Consider the following 20118-nt stretch of genomic DNA (forward strand, 5'->3'; position numbering starts at 1 on the left):
ATCTACAGTTTGTTAATGCAGTTCTTAAGTTGTTAAGACACGTCCTTGCGGGAATATTTTAATTACCTTTCATGTGTCTTTTTGTGTGAAATCACTTGGATACATTACTCCCAAACCTGTTTTCCCACTTCTAAAATGAATACACTCCCTCCTGGGATTGTTAAGAAGATTCATTTCATATAGGGGAAAACACTTTGAAATAGTAAAGCATTAAGTATATACTAAAATTGTCTCTGCAATTGTTATTCACTTTACCTATTATAGTTCTTCAAATTATCAAGTGTAATCTTGATAATTTTTAGTTACTTTTAAATTTATTTTTATTTATTTTTAATACATGAGCATTCTATTGTTATTATAGATCCACAAAGTGAAATTAGAGGACATTATTAATAAAATTTTAAAATACATAAAAATCTTTTTAAAGGGAATGCTTTGACTCAGATGATAAAGAGTTCATGCAGGACCGGGGTTCAATTCCTGGGTCAGAAAGATCTTCTGGAGAAGGGAATGGCTACCCGCTCCAGTATTCTTGCCTGGAGGATTCCATGGACAGGGGAGCCTGGTGCAAATCGATGGGGTTGCAATGAGTCAGACACAACTGAGCAACTAACATTTCATGAATCTTTTTAGTTAAAACTATTTCTCAATAAAAGTAATAACTCTTTATAAATCAATCATAACTTATTTTTCCCTTTTAATAAGAACTGATATCCATTCTTTACAGTTCTTTTCAATTGATATAGAAATGCCAGCATAGTGCAGGAGTAAAGAGTGTGTGATCTGGAGCCAAACTCCTTGGGTTTATACTCAGTCCTACTACTTACTAGTTGTATGATCATCAGGAAATATCTTAATCTCTCTGTACTTCACTTTCATCATATAAAGTATTGGAGTTGTTGTGAGAATTAAATGAGGTAATGTATATAAAGCATGTGGCAGAGAGCCGAGAACACGCTAAGCACCCTGTGAGTGCCAACTTTCTTTACTGTGGTCCTTTATGGAAGTTTCTAATCCATTTCCTGTTACTTCCTCCGGGATAGTTTCTACTTCCTAATACAAAGAAGGTTTCTTAACCATCTGGACTATCAAGAATCTTACTACCTAGATTTAACCTTCCAGATGATTCTGCTTTTGCACATGATTTTGTGGCCTCTAGAATATAGTCCTCAGGGGCCACATTCCATTAACTAGAAGATCTGGAAGTCCTGTGTTACTAAGAGGTATATCTTGATGACCTTGGTAATGACCTCGGCATGCATCTCACAACTACCGCCCAGTGCTCCAGAGCAAGGAATCTGCTTCCTTCTAGCCGTATAGTTTTGGTTCTATTTCCTTCTCTGCCGATGTTGTTGTTCTCTTTAGTCTTCCCATGCTCACTCCTCTTGTCATTCAGACTACAACAAACTTCCTCCACCACACTAATGGAACTAAAGTAGCCACGTGAGTCCTGCGTAACACATCACCAGTTTTTATTGTCTGCACTTCCCGATGATTTTCATGATTTTTTTGTTAAATGTGTTTCTATCTCGCTATCCTAAATTCTACAAGTTCCATAAGAACAGTGGCCACATCTGACTTATTCACTTACCACAGCATTCTCAGCATATTTTCACCTACGAACTATGCAATACATATTTATTGAATGCATAAATAAAAACGATGAATCATTTACTTCAAATAAAATGGCAGAGCCATTTTCATATATCTAGAATACCTTTCCTGCATTTCTCTATTTGTCAAAATGGTACTCATTCCTATTCTGTGACGTTCTTTAAGCTTCACACAAGAAAAATTTCATTACTCCTCCATGTGCTCCTATAATATACAATTCCCTTAAATGCAAAGGCATTTAGATATGATTTGATAAGAGAAAATACTTGGGTGTTTGGCCAATACTAGGCTGTAACAGTTTTCTAATAGGTCTCACCCATATAGCTTGAAGGAGATTCTTTTGCTTTCCTAAAATTTTTTTTTTTTAAGATGAGCTGAAAAGCATTACGTTCATAATGTGGAAAAGGGATGCATGGGTTTATTATATAGCTTATATCTTATACATGAAAACTTACAAAATCTAAAGTATGTTCTGGGTTTTAACATTTAGTTACCTTTAACTAAAAACTTAGAGGAAGCCTTTGATACATGTGACAAAATGCAATGGTTCCTGGCAAAGTGCGCATTCTGCTTTTGACAGTCTATTTATCATCATTTGTTTACCACTTTAGTGTTCCACGCAATCCTGCTTAGGAACAGTCTTTTCTTTGTCTAGAGGTTGCTAACAAAAACTGTGTACTTAATCTCCATTTGCTCTTGTAAATAGCTCAAGTGCACAATCTTAATTCATTCGATTTTGTAACAAAACAAAACTGATTATTATAGGGTAGGTAGTGGAAATACAGAGAGCAGGAAACAGACTTATGTTTATGGAGGTACTGTATTATCAAATCCCTTCATGTATATTCGGAGCTAGAGTGGGACCGAAAGAAGCTCAGTGAATAACAATGGAGATTTTAAATGCTCAGAGAATCTATTTGCTCAAAACTTGAGACTATAGCTGCAGGGAATGGCAATAAAACACCTATCTGAACCTGCCATTGCTAGCAGGGAGGAGGGTGAGGAAATTCTTTCAAGAGTAGGCAAAGCTTAAGTTGATTCTTCAATTTAAGTGGAGCTAACCAAGTTGAGCAATTGTATTCTTACAGCCCTGGCTGTTGAGCAAAAATGTACAATCCTGGAGTTGCCAATGCATTTTTGTATGATACTGACTTTCTGTTTTCTTAGGTCCCCTTTCTCTTTATGTGCAGCCGTTGTGAGCATTCTTTTCCTTTGAGTTTCGTTTCAATGTTGAGAAGATTCTAATGTTTCTGATCCTTGGCAGAAAGAGAACGATTTCCAAATAGAATCTACCTTGAAAACAGAACTGCATTACATGAAAGTTGTTGACACTTGAAAGGCTCACACACTTAAAAGTCTCTCTAGGCTTTGTGAGTTTACAAACGTATTGATTAGTTACCCCATGACTATAGACCTCACAGCCACTTCCTTTTGTGCATATTCCTAGAATAGCACTGATTCACATGTAAGAGATTTTTTTTTTTTCTTTATTTTTTTGAGGAAAGACCATGCCCTATACAGGCTTCCCAGGTGGCTCAGTGATAAAGAATCTACCTGCCAATTCAGGAGACCTGGGTTCAGTCCTTGGGTCAAGAAGATCCCCTGGGGTCTTGGGTCCAGAAGAAATGGCAACCCACTCCAGTATTCTTGGCTAGGAAATCGCTTGGACAGAGGAGTGTGGAGGGCTCAAAAGTGCACAATCTTAATTCATGGGATCCCAAGAGTTGGACACAACTGAGTGACTGAGCATGCATGCCCACATGTCCTATCTACCTTAAATTTTCTAGCTCTTGTCAAATACATATTAAAATCTCAGTAATAGTCTTTGATTGAACAAATATTTTGTTATTTTACCAAATGTTGATTTCATGATATTTTATGGTAAATATTAATTGCTTTTCATGCACCAGGATACTCATTAATATTTACATGTTGTGATTTCAGTTTGGGGCTATTTCCTCAACATTATTAACACAAGCAAGGGCTCTTCACTTCACTTTAGGGGATCTAGCATAAGCTTTACATCTTTTATCCTACACAGTAATTTGTTAATAACCAATCTCCCTTGGACTGTGAACATCAAAAAAAACACAATGGAAAGGTGGAGAAGAAAAGGAGATGATCTAAATAATATTGGAAATTAACGCTTTGTCTAAATATTACAAGGCTGAGGCACAAAGAACTGTATACAACCACTGTGCTCTGGTCGGTAAATCTGTTTCTCATGGGGATGTGGTCTAGCAATTCGAAAACTCCATTATGTGTATACTGCATGCATGCTAAATTGCTTCAGTCGTGACCAGTGCTTTGTGATCCTATTGACTGTAGCCCATCAGGCTCCTCTGTCCATGGGATTCTCCAGCCAAGAATACTGGAGTGGGTTGCCATGCCCTCCTCCAGGGGATCTTCCTCACCTGGGGACTGAACCTACGTCTCCTATGTCTCCTGCATTGCAAGTGGATTCTTTACTGCTGAGCCACTGGGGAGGCCCATGTGTATACTAGGGTGCAATAGACTTCTCAACTTAAAAGCACAATCTACAAGTTGAGAATTATGTTGGTGGACAAAACTGAAGACTTAAGCCCAGAATGCAGCCTCTCGGATAGCTCTGAGAGATTGCTCCAAGGGCTAAGAGGGAAACCAGGATATATAGTGGAGCTTTTGCAACAAATACCAGGTAGGAACTTCAAAAGATTTCTGTTAGTTAAGGAAAACCAGATATCTCAAGCTACTGAAATTAGTGCTTTTTTTATGTGTGGGAAGATGCAGAAGTCTGGGCTCCTTGACATTGTTCCTTTGATATGCACACAGCTCTTTGGGGCCAGTATCTTGTGTTTTCCCATCCTGAGTCTCCATGGGGCACACTGCTGGGGGTGGCTGTAGAGGCTGGTGGCTCCATAGCAGCATCCTGTTTCTATCCTGAGTTTTCTCAGAGCTCACCTTCCAGTCAACTGTAATGTGATGGCTTGATACTGCAAACAACATCCTTTGTTTACTGATACGGCAAGTAACATTTGTTTCACTCACAGGTTAATATGTTATAGATATAGAACACCAAACTTCTTATTGTCAGAAAAAGAAGTTACAAGTAAGCAAGCGGAAATGCTAGGATGAACATCAGTAACGCTACAGTAGCAGTAAGCACAGCAAGCACCCAGATATTAATTTCAAAATATCACACTCCAGCAAAAAAAAGCTGGACTCCTTTGAAAAACGGTTACTTCTAGGACTGAGGCAAGGGAGATAGAAGATGAGCCTGGTGCGTCTTATAGTAGTAGAAAGCAGCAAGTGTTCATCAGTCAGTTGTGTCTGAGACCCATGGACAGTACCTCACTGAGCTCCTCTGTCCTTGGGATTCTCCAGGCAAGAATGTTGGAGTGGGTTGCCATTTCCTTCTCCAGGGGATCTTCCTGACCCAGTGATCGAACCCGGATCTCCTGCATTGCAGGCAGATGCTTTACCATGTGAGCTACCAGGGAAGCCCCAGAAAGCGACAAAGTGCTCAGTAAATGAATAAAAAGTATATGAGCATCACAAAAGAACACATGTGCCAACCTTGAAAGACTTCCCAATGGCCAAAGTTGAAACAGCTGGAACAGCAAAAGCAATTATAGTATTATGTTATAATTCAACAATAAAATAAAGATCTCCAAATCCATAATGATATAAATAACTAATTGAATAAATAAATAAGAGTTCAAGTGATAACTACAGGAATGGGAGAAATAGAAAAACCACCACTAGAGCACCATTGTAAGTATTGCTTCAGGGATGATCCACAGAAGGATGCTAAGATCAGTAGACAAACTTCAAGCAGAGAAAGGATGTTTACATAACCCCACAGTATCTCCCTCAGATATGTATTAATTATTCTGGTGGTTTTAACATATGTCCAAAACCTCTTTAATAATCCTCCCTGCAGGGGAAGCTTAATTCTCACCTTGAACATGAGTTTGGACATGTTGATTTGTTTCTACCAAATAGGAGAGTGGAGAAGGCTGGCAGGCACGGCCTCATGGAGTGATCAAGTCACCACCATCAGTAATAAGCCATGTTGGCATTATGGGATGATTCAATGAGATGGTCACTGTGGCATTCTTTCCCCAAAGCCTAACTTCAGACTAATCTTAATGAAAAGCAGGCAAGCCTAGACTGAGGAATAGTCTACAAAATACCTGCTCAGTGTTCCTCAAAAGTCAAGCTCATAAAAGACAAAAATTGAGAGACTGTCACCAACTGGGTTAAGGAGATATGATGACTAAATGCAACGTGGTATTCTGGGATGGATCCTAGAAGAGAATAAGAATATTACTTATTCTTATTAAAAGAAGATGGCAAATGTCTAATCAAGTCTGTAGTTCAGTTAATGGTATTTTTTATAAAAGACCGTGCTTGTATAAGATATTAACATTAAAAGAAGGGAATTCTCTGTACTCTCCTTGCAACTCTTCTGTAAGTCTAAAATAATTTCAAAATAAAAAGTTAAAGAAACTAGTAGAAGCATTTTATATCTACTTTGTAGCATAGGTTAAGCATTCCGCAACATTTTTAAAATGAATGACTTAATCTATTTGACTGTATCTTCCTTGGTTTTTATGTGATTCCAGAACTTCTACTGAGCCATGCTCTAAGTACACTGGCAAAGTGAAAAAAAGTGAAAGTGCTACTCAGTCATCTTTGACTCTTTGCGACCCCATGGAGTATAGTCTGCCAGGCTCCTCTGTCCATGGAATGCTCTAGGCAAGAATACTGGAGTGGGTTGCCATTCCTTTCTCCAAGGGATCTTCCTGATCCAGGCGTTGAACCCAGGTCTCCTGCAATGCACACAGATTCTTTGCTGTCAAGGCCACCAGCGCTATATGTGGACTTTTTATAATTCCATCCTTTAGTGACTTCCATCTTCCTAATACGACCCATATTTTCCCTACCTGACACATCCTTCCTTCTTCAAAATGCAGTTCAAATATTGCCTTTCTGTGAAGTTTCCCAAGTATCTATAAATCTTTCTAAATATATTTTTGCACTTATGAGATCATACCTGATACATTAGTTTTCTGACTATTTAAAAATGCAAGTTTTCTAAAAGGAAGAGCCACATTGTTGTATTTTTAAATTCTTAATTTAACACCCAAAGACTGTAAAGGTTTGATAAAGTTTCCGTGGATGAAAAAATGAAAGGACAAATGACTGACTGTTCTGAGTATCTAACTTGTTTATTATATCCCATTATAAGTTATTGGACTGAAATATTAGTGTTTATCCTTTATTTAAACAATGTTTTTTGTTTTCTTACCTCACAAGAACCCATAACAAGTTTCATTTTATATATAAGTGATCACCTTACAATTCAGTTTAAAGAGGTCATTTACCACTGCACAGTTATGGCTTCTGGTTGTCTTTCCAGCAGGGTGGAGGGAAGGGTGATCATCTACCGTGATCTTTTCATTCACTGGGGCTATTTGGTGAGGAATTTTAAACTTTTTTTCAGGCTAGCTTACCTTGATCCTTTGCTAGAGGAGTGATATGCTCACTTTTAAAATATTTGCCAATATGGAGCTATGTTCCTCATCCTAGAAAAACAATTTTGAACAATTTTTATGTTCCTCTCTACAGTAACAATAAAATATGTTGCCACACTTAGAGCATCTTGTCTTATTTATGGGACAAATGAGATGCTGACTGACTTCATTCTTAGACAAATATTCTTCCAATTATTTCTTGTCAAAAGACAGGTGATAAAATACTTGATTAGTTGAAGTATGGTATACTCACTTATTATTATACATATGATATATTAGTATTTATTTCTCTATTAATGAATTTAAAATATGGAAAATTTTTATTTTCTTTAAAAAGATAGTGACTGAACTAAACAATATATTAACAATAAGAGAAGTTAAGGGAATTCTCTGTACTCTACAACTCTCTTTTTAGCTTAGAAAAGTCAAGCCATTAAATGGAAGGGAAGTGCTCTTATTGTTGAATTTTTTACTTGAAATATAGACTTACAAAATTCATGGGAATTTACATGACAAAGTCCAGAGTATCAATGTTGAATGATAATTTTGTTTGTATCATCATTTTTATGATTTATATTGGTTCATATTATAGTAATTATTCTTATTTAGTGTCCTGTTCACTCTGTTTTATTCATATACTAAATAATTAGTTAAAATGCATTTCTTTACAAATGCAATGCATTTTATCTTGATAACTCTTAAATCTGTCTACCCACCTGTAGATGTTGCATCTTGGAGACTACTTCTAATATCAGTTATTTATCCACATTTCCATTATTTTTATGACATAGTTATACTTTCCCAGTCTTATAAAACTGAAGCTGACAGATAAGTATTAAATGCATTGGATGGTCAGATCAGATCAGATCAGATCAGTCACTAAGTAGTGTCCGACTCTTTGCGACCCCATGAACTACAGCACGCCAGGCCTCCCTGTCCATCACCAATTCCCGGAGTTCACCCAGACTCATGTCCATCGAGTCAGTGATGCCATCCAGCCATCTCATCCTCTGTCGTCCCCTTCTCCTCTTGCCCCCAGTCCCTCCCAGCATCAGGGTCTTTTCCAATGAGTCAACTCTTCGCATGAGGTGGCCAAAGTACTGAAGTTTCAGCTTTAGCATCATTCCTTCCAAAGAAATCCCAGGGCTGATCTCCTTCAGAATGGACTGATTGGATCTCCTTGCAGTCCAAGGGACTCTCAAGAGTCTTCTCCAACACCACAGTTCAAAAGCATTAATTCTTCGGTGCTCAGCCTTCTTCACAGTCCAACTCTCACATCCATACATGACCACAGGAAAAACCATAGCCTTGACTAGACAAACCTTTGTTGGCAAAGTAATGTCTCTGCTTTTGAATATGCTATCTAGGTTGATCATAACTTTCCTTCCAAGGAGTAAGTATCTGTAGTAAATTATTAAAACTAGGTCCTCTCATAAACTTTGAACTTAGTTAATCAATGTCTCTTATAGTCTGGAGGTTAATTTTATAAAGTTAATTTAAATATTTCTTGCATAAAAAACTATATAGTGGCTATTACATTCTGTATACATGTATCATGGAATATGTGTGCTAATTTACATGTGTCTTAAATTTATAGAAATTTAAACTCAATTTTAACCTATATTGACAAATTATTTTCATGAGTTTACATCTAGAAATGTTGCCAGTTAGAAATTCAAGGAAACTAAAGATGATCACCATCCAATGAATATCCGAGTATCAGCCACTTTTGTACATTGAACCACATTTGCAGAGCAACAACCCAGCATGTGGGCATCATTATCTACCAGACAGAGTCTCCAAGGAGAGGAGATAACTACCCTGAGGGTAAGTGGCAGGAGACTACAAAACCCAATTCTTAGGCTCCTAAACCAACACACCTTCTATTGTCAGTTTAGAAGCAGGGGTACTAAGGCTCTAGTGTTTTAATCTTATAAGAAATGTAAAATCACCTGAGGTCTCTCAGACCAAAACTTTCTGGGTTGTGAAATTTAGTTACCGTATTACAGTGTACGGTATGGTCAAGGCTGAAACTGAATAGGCATTTATTGTGTATCTTCTAGAATTCAAGCACCATTCAAGCTTAATATATTTTATCTTGACTTTTTAACACAGGATTCTGAGAGTCAGTGCTATCGTGATTTCACACATGAGAAAACATAACTCCAAGGTAGGTTATTATGTGTAGACCCCACACTGGTTGAAGGCATAGTATTGGGGTACAAACTAGCTGTTGCTGAGTACAAATCTTGTGTTTTTTAAAAGTGCAAACTACAGACACTCAAAAGGAGTTCTAAGTTTGACAAAAGAAGAGGCAGCTGAAAGTGCAGGGTATTGGGGTTCCCTTTGACCACCTCATGCGAGGAGTTGACTCATTGGAAAAGACTCTGATGCTGGGAGGGATTAGGGGCAGGAGAAGAAGGGGACGACAGAGGATGAGATGGCTGGATGGCATCACCAACTCGATGGATGTGAGTTTGAGTGAACTCCGGGAGTTGGTGATGGACAGGGAGGCCTGGCGTGCTGCAATTCATGGGGTCGCAAAGAGTTGGACACTACTGTGCCACTGAACTGACTGACTGACTGAGAGAAACAGACTTCACTTTCACTTTTCACTTCCATGCATTGGAGAAGGAAATGGCAACCCACTCCAGCATTCTTGCCTGGAGAATCCCAGGGACAGAGGAGCCTGGTGGGCTGCCATCTATGGGGTCGCACAGAGTCGGACATGACTGGAGCGACTTAGCAGCAGCAGCAGAGAAACAGAATCAATAGGAGAAACAGAGGATAGATAGATGACAGATGATCGGCAGTTGCTTTGGTGACTCAGTGGTAAAGAATCTGCTTGCCAATGCAGGAGACACAGGAGATGCAGGTTTGATCCCTGGATCAGGAAGACCCCCTGGAGAAGGAAACAGCAAGCCACTCCAGTATTCTTGCCTGGAAAATCCCATGGACCGAGGAGCCCTGAGGGCTACAGGCCATGGGGTCACAAAGAGTCGGACTCAACTGAGCATGCCTAGATAGATAGATTCACACACACATACATAGATTGAAATGATATATGTCATAAGGAATTGACTCACACAGTTTGGAGGATGAGAAGTACCACAGTCTGTCGTCTGTCAACCCGAGAACTAAGGCAGCTGGTGGCATAAATTCCAGTCTCAGTCTGAAGGCCTAAGAACCAGGAACACAGTCCCAGTCCAGTATCAGGAGACCAATGTTTCAACTTAGCAGTCAGGCAGAAAGCGAATTCAGTCCTCCTCTACCTTTTTGTTCTCTATTCAGGCTCTCAAAAGACTGAGAGCCCACCCACATTAGGGATGGTAATCTGCTTCACTCCGTCCATTATTTCAAACGCTAATCTATTCTGGAAACACCCCATAGACATACCTAGAAAAGTTTAACCATATATTTGGGCATTCCAGCCAGGTTGACAAAATTAACCATCATACACAGAAATTTTTCAAAAATTATCAACTAGAGAAATCAGATGATTTTTGCAGAAATTTATCAAAGATCAAGTTAAACTCTATGCTATTGCTAAATCCCCCAAATATAACATTGATTAAGTATTGATAATGAAAGTTATCTCCTGTTAAGATGGTATTTGCTATAGTCATCCATTATATAACATTTAAAGAGGAGATCTAAAATAATTATTGACTAAAATATATTTCTAGTATATCTAATCTTCATTAAAATTCATACAAAAAAGTCATAGAATTTGAATAATAATGATTATTTTACTTCCAAATAATGTTGGTTTCATTGGCAGAAGGCTGTAATTACAATGTGTCAAACATCTGGTTTAAGAAAAAGAAAATTTATATGTATTCCAATTTATCATACTCCGTAGACAAAATATTTGATAGATAATTTTTTTTTTTTTTTAGGTTTTCATCCAAATAGTCCACTAATGCATACAAAGCACCTATGAGGTTTTTGATATCATGGCGCTGGGGGATTGCAATTTTGAATGGTACACTGACAACTAAAATATCAACTTCCAGCTTTACTTTCATGATAATTTTAATAAACCAGCAGATGTTTACAAAACTAATAAACTGTTTTATCTGAGGTGGTGTGGGATCATATCTGTTAGAATTAGAGTAGATGTTGGTAGTTTAATTCCTCAATTTCCTTAGGGCAGCTGGGTCCCCAGGAAGCAGAGAAAATTAGCAAAGATCTAAGAGCTGTTTGTAATGGAGCCAGTCAGAATGGAGAATTCTATGAAATAAACCATAGCTCTTACTCGTTTCTTAAATCAGTTCCTTAAATTAATTTAGGCCAACTCTTAGAATAACAAGAGAACTTTGACTTAAAGAGAATTAGCTTCATTTAGTTAAAGTTTAAATGAAGACTTGATGGAAAATAAACTATACCACTTACGTAAATAATCCTATCATATCTGTTAAATTTCCAAAGACATAGAGCTCAGTGAATTTGGAAGAGTGTACTAATATGCCTGCTGATAAAAGCTGTTTTAAATGCGGTCTTAAATCATTCGATGCCAATATACTGAGAAGATAAACTTCTAGGATGAGTATTTAAACATCATGATTTAGCTTTATATTGCTAAAAAAAAAAAAGATCACAGTGTCATAGAGCAAATGACAGTACAGAATAACAGAATTCTCTGGAAGGCAAATCTATCATACATTTGGACAATAACCAAATAACCTGTGAAAAGTTGCTTTGCCAAATAAATGTCATCTTCTAAGTTGCTATGGTAATTACTATACTTGTTAGAGGTATTTAGGAGATGCTGAATTCCTTGTGCATAATGAACTTTTATGAAGAGTATTCTAAGCAGTCTGGTTTTAAAAAAACCAATTTGTTTTTACTCTGCATAATTGATGTTTGAGTTCAGCGTAGAAATAAACTCACTTGGTAAATTGAAAGGACATGAAAAGATTGGGTGAAAGATTTTAAAGTTCAAGACAAAAGGAAAAGATTGCCTGTTATAATATTTATGCCTTCTGCTTTCCTGTTAACTGTATAGTGCTTTTAGGATGTTATTCAATCTGAATTACCATCCAGAAACAGCAAAGAAAGTGAGCGTTGCCTTGCAGCACAATTCTACTGAGCTTTAACCTTCTGGGCTTAATTTAACAATGGGAGTGAAACCCACACTTAATTATTTACTAATTGCTACATCTCACAGGAGCAAAGGACTAAATTATGTTCTCTTTTCCTAGCTGCCTTCATAGCGAATTGACCCAGATTATTTGAGATGCTGTGACTGGAGAGTGGGGAGGGGGAGATGAGGGGACTGACTTGCCGTGGGTCTTTTTAGAAGTTATTTACAGCCTGAAAATATTCTCCAAAGAGAAGAGCCGGTGGGGGAATGACAAATAAAATTCCATTACGTTGAGTATAGGTTAATATGGCAGCCAAGAGTCAATCTGCCTAAGATCTGAGGGACTGATGTTTAGGCGAGGTCCGGCAGTGTTGTTGAAGAGTCAAAAGGATTCTCTGACAGCCAGTAATGAGGAATCTGAGGTTCAGAGTTAGGAGACCAACTACAGGTAAGGCAACTGCTGGAAAATTAGACAACATGATAAAACCCAGTCACTGGGAAACATAATGGCCATTCATTAACAGAGAGAATAGCAAAATGTGTAATAGGGGATAAAGAAAATTGGACTCAGAGTAGGGAACACACTTATAAAAACCCTTGTGACCTTGTCAAGTTAGTTATCTCACTAACCATCCTATGGGTCACTAATAATAGTGATTGCCCCAAGGGGGTTTCCTGAGAATTGAGTTCATACAAATAAAATTTAGGACAGTGCCTAGCATACAGTGCCTAGTTCTGTAAGTGTTGTTTTTGTTGTTACAAGGAACAGTTTTAAAATAGACTCAATCTTTGGGGGTCTAACCTATAATGTAAGAACAAATTTCTAGGGACATGGAGGGACCGGCCTCGTTAAGTAGCTGCCCTAATGGAATTTTTGCTCCCACCTGCCTAGACCAAAGATTGCTTGGGCATGTGGAATAGGATTTAGCCTGAGGTGTTTACCATGTCTGCCTCTGACTGCTCACTGAAGCCACCAGCTTCGATTGCTCACCCTTTGGCTGCATCCTCTGGATGTAACACTGAGTGGCTGCGTGCTCTAGCAGAAGTTGACAATTTTTCTGAGACACAGAAATGTATCTTTTCCTGTGACTTGGTATAGTTCTTTCATATTCCCAAATTTGTACAATCATTGAAAGATTCAGTATTTGGTAGGGAATAATAAAGATCACAGAGTAATTTAGAACATAATTGGCATAACCCACATTCTAAAAGGCGTAATAGGAGAGCCATTGTGTAAAAAGTCTAACTGCTTCTGAACAATGACAATTATCCTAGAAACAGAAACTAGCATAGAATCAGGAGCTCTTTCTCATCCTCATTCCTTTTAAAAACTCTGCTTCCTTTCCCTGGAATTCCTTGCTTCCACTAGTCACTGAGGATACACCTGGTGCACGCTCAGTCACTCAGTCGTGTCTGACTCTTTGCGACCCCATGGGCTGTACACCACCAGGCTCCTCTGTCTGTGGGATATTCCCGGCAAGAATACTGGAGTGGGTTTCCATTTCCTTCTCTGGGGGATCTTCCCGACCCAGGGATCGAACCCATGTCTCCCGCATCCCTTGCATCGGCAGGCAGATTCTTTACCACTGAGCCACCCGGGAAGCCCTGGGCAACATCTACTCATAGTTAAATACTTCCATAGCAAGCATTTCTCTCCCTCCAGGTACAATTAATGGTTTTCTCTTTGGAATCCCCAAGAAACACTTTACCAATCTCTACTGGAGAACTCGCCATGTGGTATTTATTACTGATTATTAACAAAAGTCTCACATCCATACATGACCACTGGAAAAACCATAACCTTGACTAGATGGACCTTTGTTGACAAAGTAATGTCTCTGCTTTTTAATATGCTGTCTAGGTCATGTATGGATGTGAGAGTTGGACTATAAAGAAAGCTGAGTGCTGAAGAATTGATGCTTTTCAACTGTGGTGTTGGAGAAGACTCTTGAGAGTCCCTTGGACTGCAAGGAGATCCAACCTGTCCATTCTAAAGGAGATCAGCCCTGGGTGTTCTTTGGAAGAAATGATGCTGAAGCTGAAACTCTAAAACTTTGGCCACTTGATGCAAAGAGCTGACTCATTTGAAAAGACCCTGATGCTGGGAAAGATTGAAGGCAGGAGGAGAAGTGGACAACAGAGGATGAGATGGTTGGATGGCATCACTGACTCAACAGACATGGGTTTGGGTGAACTCCGGGAGTTGGTGATGGGCAGGGAGGCCTGGTGTGCTGTGATCCACAGGGTCGCAAAGAGTCAGACACGACTGAGCGACTAAACTGAACTGAACTGATTAACAAAACTTCTCCTCTACTAGACAGTGTCCTCCCTGAGGTCAGAGAATTCTTGCTGCTGTTTTAACAGCTATAGCGAGATATAATTTGTATAAAAGTTCACCCACTGGGATTGTGTTTTATGTGACATTTTATCCTCAACCCTCAAGATAGTCCTGGTCTGCTATAGAATAAGCCTCAATAAATCTTTTGCTGAAGAATGGAGCCCACACTGAGGGGTCAAGATTTCTGGGAGACACGAAGCAGACATGAAACAGACACATCCCAGTTAACTAGTTTGTCTTCAGGGTCAAGTTGGTAGATGAGGTTGCTCACTGTCACTCTCACTCAGTCTGAATACCTTCTTTTAAAGAATGTACCTTCAAATAGAGGAGAAGGCCTTGCTTCACCAAAGGTGACTCCTTGCCTGAAACTGCAATGGACTCATATAAATGAATTAGCTTCAGGACCTTACTACTGGGCTCAGCACGCTATCTTCAGTCACTGAAAATGGGTGAAACAGAACAAACTACCCTGTCTTTTCCTTTCCTTTTTAATAGCAGGACAGGTTGTTTTAGGGATATAGAGAATAATGAATTGAGAAACATTCATGAATTAAACCTCTAAACATAAAAAAAAAAAAATTAGTTACTGTATATTAGTGATTACGGGGGGGTCCAGTTTTGTCCCCCCAGTGCTAAAGAGCTCTTTTGATAATTCTAGATAAAACAAATTATATAATCAGTAAGTACAGGGAACCCTGTTTACTACTGTTATATTTCCTCCAAATGCTTCAAATAAAGCCTATATGAGAAATGAATGTCACATAGTAACTACCATTTAGGAGAAAAGAAACTGATGTAGACTGTCTTATTTACAACTAAAACAAAAAAAGATAAATGTGTGAATTTTTAAAATTATACCCCTAATAAAAACCTTCTGCTTAATTCCACCATGATGGTAAAACTACATCTATATCTTCACTATCCAAACAAAAATATATATTTTAGTTTTATTAATAAAATTGTACTTTTTAGAAATAGAAATACCTAAATTGACTTCATAATAAATATTTAGAGTGAAGACGACAATGGAAATTTATGAAAACCGTGTTCTATCTTCAAAAAGCTAATTTCTCTTCATAGCTATCATAAATGTCAGGAATTCTGACAGTTGTGTTTATCTAAACAGCTAATACATTTGGAAAAAATTTTTTTTGGAAACCTCATCTGTATATAATGAAGAGACACCCTTTCTGTAACTAAGAGCAAAAAGTCATATAACAAAACCGAATACAAATAACCTAGTATTGTAAAAATTTAAGTCAAGCTTTATGAAAACATGAAGGTTTTCCCTGGTGGCTCAGTGGCAATGATCAGATCAGATCAGTCGCTCAGCCATGTCCGACTCTTTGCGACCCCATGAATCATAGCACGCCAGGCCTCCCTGTCTATCACCAACTCCCAGAGTTCACTCAGACTCATGTCCATCGACTCAGTGATGCCATCCAGCCATCTCATCCTCTGTCGTCCCCTTCTCCTCTTGCCCCCAATCCCTCCCAGCATCAGAGTCTTTTCCAATGAGTCAACTCTTCGCATGAGGTGGCCAGAGTACTGGAGTTTCAGCTTTAGCATCATTCCTTCCAAAGAAATCCCAGGGCTGATCTCCTTTAGAATGGACTGGTTGGATCTCCTTGCAACCAAGGGACTCTCAAGAGTCTTCTCCAACATCACAGTTTAAAAGCATCAATTCTTCGGCGCTCAGCCTTCTTCACAGTCCAACTCTCACATCCATACATGACCACAGGAAAAACCATAGCCTTGACTAGATGGACCTTTGTTGGCTAAGTAATGTCTCTGCTTTTGAATATGCTATCTAGGTTGGTCATAACTTTCCTTCCAAGAAGTAAGCATCTTTTTATTTCATGGCTGCAGTCACCATCTGTAGTGATTTTGGAGCCCAGAAAAATAAAGTCTGACACTGTTTCCACTGTTTCCCCATCTATTTCCCATGAAGTGATGGGACCGGATGCCATGATCTTCGTTTTCTGAATGTTGAGCTTTAAGCCAACTTTTTCACTCTCCACTTTCACTTTCATCAAGAGGCTTTTGAGTTCCTCTTCACTTTCTGCCATAAGGGTGGTGTCATCTGCATATCTGAGGTTATTGATATTTCTCCTGGCAATCTTGATTCCAGCTTGTGTTTCTTCCAGTCCAGCATTTCTCATGATGTACTCTGCATAGAAGTTAAATAAACAGGGTGACAATATACAGCCTTGCCGAACTCCTTTTCCTATTTGGAACCAGCCTGTTGTTCCATGTCCAGTTCTAACTGTTGCTTCCTGACCTGCATACAAATTTCTCAAGAGGCAGATCAGGTGGTCTGGTATTCCCATCTCTTCAGAATTTTCCACAGTTTATTGTGATCCACACAGTCAAAGGCTTTGGCATAGTCAATAAAGCAGAAATAGATGCTTTTCTGGAACTCTCTTGCTTTTTCCATGATCCAGCGGATGTTGGCAATTTGATCTCTGGTTCCTCTGCCTTTTCTAAAACCAGCTTGAACATCAGGAAGTTCACGGTTCACATATTGTTGAAGCCTGGCTTGGAGAATTTTGAGCATTACTTTACTAGCATGTGAGAGGAGTGCATTGTGCAGTAGTTTGAGCATTCTTTGGCATTGCCTTTCTTTGGGATTGGAATGAAAACTGATCTTTTCCAGTCCTGTGGCCACTGCTGAGTTTTCCAAATTTGCTGGCATCTTGAGTGCAGCACTTTGACAGCATCATCTTTCAGGACCTGGAACAGCTCAACTGGAATTCCATCACCTCCATTAGCTTTGTTCGTAGTGATGCTTTCTAAGGCTCACTTGACTTCATATTCCAGGATGTCTGGCTCTAGGTCAGTGATCACACCATCGTGATTATCTGAGTTGTGAAGATCTTTTTTGTACAGTTCTTCTGTGTATTCTTGCCACCTCTTCTTAATATCTTCTGCTTCTGTTAGGTCCATACCATTTCTGTCCTTTATCGAGCCCATCTTTGCATGAAATGTTCCTTTGGTATCTCTGATTTTCTTGAAGAGATCCCTAGTCTTTCCCATTCTGTTGTTTTCCTCTATTTCTTTGCATTGATCATTGAGGAAGGCTTTCTTATCTCTTCTTGATATTCTTTGGAACTCTGCATTCAGATGCTTATATTGTTCCTTTTCTCCTTTACTTTTCACTTCTCTTCTTTTCACAGCTATTTGTAAGGCCTCCCCAGACAGCCATTTTGCTTTTTTGCATTTCTTTTCCATGGGGATGGTCTTGATCCCTGTCTCCTGTACAATGTCGTGAACCTCATTCCATAGCTCATCAGGCACTCTATCTATCAGATCTAGTCCCTTAAATCTATTTCTCAGTTCCAGTGTATAATCATAAGGGATTTGATTTAGGTCATACCTGAATGGTCTAGTGGTTTTCCCTACTTTCTTCAATTTAAGTCTGAATTTGGCAATAAGGAGTTCATGGTCTGAGCCACAGTCAGCTCCTGGTCTTGTTTTTGCTGACTGTATAGAGCTTCTCCATCTTTGGCTGCAAAGAATATAATCAATCTGATTTCGGTGTTGACCATCTGGTGATGTCCATGTACAGAGTCTTCTCTTGTGTTGTTGGAAGAGGGTGTTTGTTATGACCAGTGCATTTTCTTGGCAAAACTCTATTAGTCTTTGCCCTGCTTCATTCTGTATTCCAAGGCCAAATTTGCCTGTTACTCCAGGTGTTTCTTGACTTCTTACTTTTGCATTCCAGTCCCCTATAATGAAAACGAATCTACCTGCAATACAGAAGACATGGGTTTGATCCCTGGGTCAGAAAGATCCCTTGGAGGAGGAAATGGCAGTCCACTCCAGTATTCTTGCCTGGAAATTTTCATGGACAGAGAAGCCTGGTGAGCTATAGTCTGTGGGGTCGCAAAACAGTGGGACACGATTTAGTGACTAAACAAGAAAATGAAAGTATGAAGATGATTTATTATAACTTTAAGAGAGGAATAGGAAGAATGGCAATGTTAGCAATGTGTCTAAAGTTACATGGCTCATTGTCAGAGACAACGACAAAAGCAGAGACTAATAGCGTCAGAGTCTAATCGCTACAGTCATTAAAGATTATCCAAGTTAAGTCATCTGTCTAGTTCTTGAATTCTCTCTCCAGCTTTTCCCTTTGAGTTGTCTCTTTCACCCTTGAATATTCTCAGCAACAGAGTTTACTAGTCTCTAAGAGAAACATTTAATCCTTGACAAGAAATATTACTGTTAATAGATCATCCCTTAGATGAGAAGAAAGTGTTTTCTGTATCATCTCTACCCATTCCTCTTTGTTCTAGCTTTTGGAGTCATGAAAAACAAGTCAAATATATTTTAAACTTGAGAGTTCTGCTAGTTATCAAGGACAGCTGATTTTTTCTTTTATAAACTAAAATTTCTTTTTGATTAAGAGGCTGTTTTTTTTTAGTAAAATATATTGTGTTCTCCTTATCAAAAACTTAGAAAATTTAGGCAAGAACAGAAATCATTCAGTTACCCATCAGTGACCTTTCTTAATTATGAGTGTATTAATAGTTACCACCTTCTCATAGGTTTTATCCTTGGTGTAGCTATTAATTTTACTGTGTTCAAAAATTTTTCCATGATTAGCAAAGATCTTAATATGCTTATTTTACATAATATTAATTTCTAATCATATTATTTTATTTAAGTGGCACACTTTTTATTAAGTAGATATTTAGCTCTTAATTGATGAGCTGACAATGACTGGTTTTTAAGTCTTGAAGTCTCTCCAGTTTTTCTCAACAATATGTAAGAGTTATTTTTCCTTTTGTGCATACATCATCACCTGCTTTATAAAATACAGCTCTAAGATAGATTCCTGGGAGAGATATTCATGGGGTAAAGGGCTTGAACCTTTCAAAAGACCAATATACATTTTTCCAGTTCCTTTCCACTTTCAACTATCACCAGCAATTTAACAAGAGAAATATTTTCATTGCATCCTTTCTGGTACTGGTCATTCTTTTATATATAATATGATCACATTTGGCATGCAATGTGTCTGTCTTACTGGTAGACTTCATAGTTTTAGAGGTCAGTAAAGTAGAATGCACTTTCAAATGATATCTTCCAGGTATATTTTCTATTCTTGGAAGAAGCTGTTCTTTTTATTCTCTGACTCTTAGTGATTTTTGTTTTCTATTTAATAACCTCTTCTCAGCCATATTTAGTTTTAATAATTCTCCTAGTTATTTTATCTTTTAATTTTCTACATTATGTTTTACTACTAAGAATTTTTGAATTCTGTGTATGCATACCATGAGTCTTCCTCATAGTCATTTCTCCACTATTTTTTGCTTAGAAAATTCTTCCCCACTGAAAGGATTGACTAACATTTGTTGATGCTTTCCCATCATTTTGTTTCAATATTCGATTTTTAAATGCAATTCAACCATTCTCATGGTATTCCGAAATAATTATTTCCAAAACTTTTAACTGTCTCAACATTGCTTATTATCATTCCATTTCCTGCCCTTATTTTTAATGCTTCTCTAATGATATGCTTTTATGAAATATGTATTGAATTACTTCTCTCTCTC

The 20118-nt window shown here is 38.2% G+C and overlaps 1 protein-coding gene across 7 annotated transcripts in view; it reads left to right on the forward strand.

The window, feature by feature from the left end:
• Positions 1 to 20118, forward strand: part of TRPC4 (transient receptor potential cation channel subfamily C member 4) — a 208151-nt gene that overhangs the window by 31965 nt on the left and 156068 nt on the right. For 3 of the 7 annotated variants that reach the window (XM_059891956.1, XM_059891957.1, XM_015473751.3), the window contains 2 exons: positions 8789 to 8960; positions 9249 to 9303. The gene's annotated coding sequence lies outside the window, so the exon portion shown is untranslated. 7 annotated transcript variants of the gene reach the window in all.

The sequence above is a fragment of the Bos taurus genome, chromosome 12, assembly GCF_002263795.3.
Source record: "Bos taurus isolate L1 Dominette 01449 registration number 42190680 breed Hereford chromosome 12, ARS-UCD2.0, whole genome shotgun sequence".
Taxonomy (NCBI): Eukaryota; Metazoa; Chordata; class Mammalia; order Artiodactyla; family Bovidae; genus Bos; species Bos taurus.